This window comes from Microtus ochrogaster, chromosome 24 (assembly GCF_000317375.1).
Source record: "Microtus ochrogaster isolate Prairie Vole_2 chromosome 24, MicOch1.0, whole genome shotgun sequence".
Classification (NCBI taxonomy): domain Eukaryota; kingdom Metazoa; phylum Chordata; class Mammalia; order Rodentia; family Cricetidae; genus Microtus; species Microtus ochrogaster.
Window position 1 is genome coordinate 2,174,364 of NC_022024.1, and position 2,584 is coordinate 2,176,947.

A 2,584-nucleotide genomic window follows, 5' to 3' on the forward strand; every position below is an offset into this window, starting at 1 on the left:
ATATCGCCAGGTCCCCCAACTATCTGTCTCCCCTGAAACTTTAGCCTCACAGATTGCCACCCTTCACTCTTAGCTCCAGCTGACATTCTGTGGTCTTCACACCTCCATTCATGCGGCTGACATTGTGGGAAGGAAAAGGCTGTGTAACTGTGGTTAGCTGTGTGACAAACTTACATGTTCCAGCCTTATCTGGCCTCTCAATCCTAGCCACCAATCTTCCGCCTTCATCTCTACTCACAGGCTTTTCTTTTCCCAAAATGCAGCTTTCTTCTCCTCCTCTTGCTCCACAAATTCTCAGCTGAAGATACATTCCTGGGTTCTCGTTATTCAAATTTCCTACTTTCTCTCTCCTCATTTTCTTATTGTTTCAAATGCACGGCTCTTACTTTCTAATCTCCAGCACTCAGTTGGTGTTCCCAGGTAATATTCAAATGAATGAATGTTGGCTATGACTCTTTGTCTCCCCTAGCTGCCATTCCATCAAAAAATCTTCCAGCAAAGACCATCAGCGTGCCCTGATTCTGAGTTTAGTGATATTGAAGACTTCCTTGATGTCTTCATGTTGCTCTATCAGTTGAAGGTGATGCATCACTTTGGTCTTTAGTCTTTCCCGTCTTACATGTGTGCCTCTCCTGTTCCATCATTTTTCTCCGATCACTGCCCGAATCTCCTCCCATGTTGACTCTTGCGCTGCTCTGAAATTAGGGCCAATCTCCTTTTCTTCATTTCAGCCTGGACACCACGACTGAGCTCACAGTCTGTATTTCTGGCCATCTCTGAGTGCTCCGTCATCTCAGATATCAATGTGTCCCAAACTAAACTAAACACTTTGTCTCTGGTCTACACATGTTCTCTCCACGTCTTTTGTAGTGGAAGGCATCGCCTGATTAAATTTTGACAAACTGGGACTTACAAATTCATTCCTCATCCTATATCCTCTAAATTCTTCTATTTCAGTTTGTTCTGCTTTCTCTGCTTTATACTTTGTGTTCTCTCTGCACCGAGGCTAGCCCAGAGTTAGAGCTTAATAAATGTTTTAATTATATTTTATGTCACACCAAAGTGTAGACAACTAGAATAGGAGTTGATTCCAAGGGATGGATATATCTATCTTTGATGTGTCTCTTAATATTTAGGCCCACTGGAAAGACAGTTAGCAGTTCACAGTGCCTCGAGACATTTTTTTTTTCCTGAGGTGTAAAGTATGCTCTCAGAGTCTCAGTATTTTAGTTCATGATTTTGACCTTGTTCGTTAAAAGCAAAATGGGCAGCTTGAGTCTCAAGGACCCGCGTAGCTGGAAATATTAGCCTGGTGCCTGGAATTCAGTAATAGCTGATTGTTTGGTCCCCAGCAGCGTATTGTTGATGTGTCTTTGCCCTAAGGGGAGTTAATCACTCTTACTTGTGTGTTTTATTAAGAGATCTGCTATTTGGACTGGAATATTGAGTTGAAGTACAGTGACATATTGAAAATGTGAAAAATAAAGTATTTTCAGTGATCACAAATTGTTAACTTAATGATTCACCAAGAATATCAGAGGAAGCAGTAAAGGAGGCAGTAGATGTCCGTAAGAACATTTAATTGATTCGAAATAGTGGCTTTAAACGCTGTTTAAGCTTAATTGCCAAAGAAAATCCTCTTTTCACAGAGCATGGTCTTTGCTGTTACAAAAGTTGTTAATTGGCCGAAACACTTAGGGTTGTCATGTCCTTGCAATCCTAACGCAATTTTTCTACAAATGCCGCAACTCTCTGGCAAGGAGTAAATTCAGATGGATGAGTCAAAGGTTCATTTCCGTTCAGAGAACCCATTCTGCTTGCAAGTCTTAAAAGGTGTAACAGAAACAGTTACCTTGGGTTACAGAGTTCAAATTTCAGGGCATGTTTAAGTCGATAGAGGAAATCTTTCCCCTTCAGCCAGTAAACAGCAAATGAACCATCACCTACTTCTTCTCTCTTTTGGTACCAAAGCCTTCTTAGTGTAGGTTTGGGGATGAGCATGACGGTAATCCTAGTTTTGATTTTAGAATGTCATACCACTTTAGTACACATTTTCCTTTAGTAGCCCTCCTAGAAGCCAGCCAGCTGCTGTCATGGCATTCCCCCCCCCCATCTCCCTCTCCGTTTCCTGTTCAGCCATTTCCTACAGGGGGAAGACACTGAAAACTCCTCCCTCTTCAGATGACAGCGTCTTTCATCTAGTCCATAAGCGTAATGTCATTGATGGGGATGCCGAAGCTTGGGGAAATTAAATGGTGCCACTAGTGCCACAAACCTAATGAGAATGAGGATCTTATTTTGGTTCACCAGCTTCCAGATGCTTATGGGTTTTCTTGTCTCTCAAATGGATTTCAAGCCAATTGCAACAACATGCTGGTTCTTCTCTTTAGTCGCCTGTGCCTAAAGCATAGTGAGGACTCAGTACACACATGTTCATGAAATAGCGTGGTGGAAATGGAGTGGAATTTGAACCCTCAATCTCTCTTAAAGAATCTTTTTTCATTCATTCAACATGAATCTTCATTTTGCATCCTGACTCCAGTCCCTCCTCCCCTCCCCACTTCTCTATTCCTCCTCATTCACC

General features: G+C 42.1%; 1 non-coding gene across 1 annotated transcript; it reads right to left on the reverse strand.

The window, feature by feature from the left end:
- Positions 1 to 2,122: 2,122 nt before the first annotated feature.
- LOC113457395 lies at positions 2,123 to 2,231 on the reverse strand. Its single transcript, XR_003377982.1, has one exon. It is a non-coding gene; the product is annotated as a small nucleolar RNA SNORA29 (small nucleolar RNA).
- Between the last annotated feature and the right edge of the window lie 353 nt (positions 2,232 to 2,584).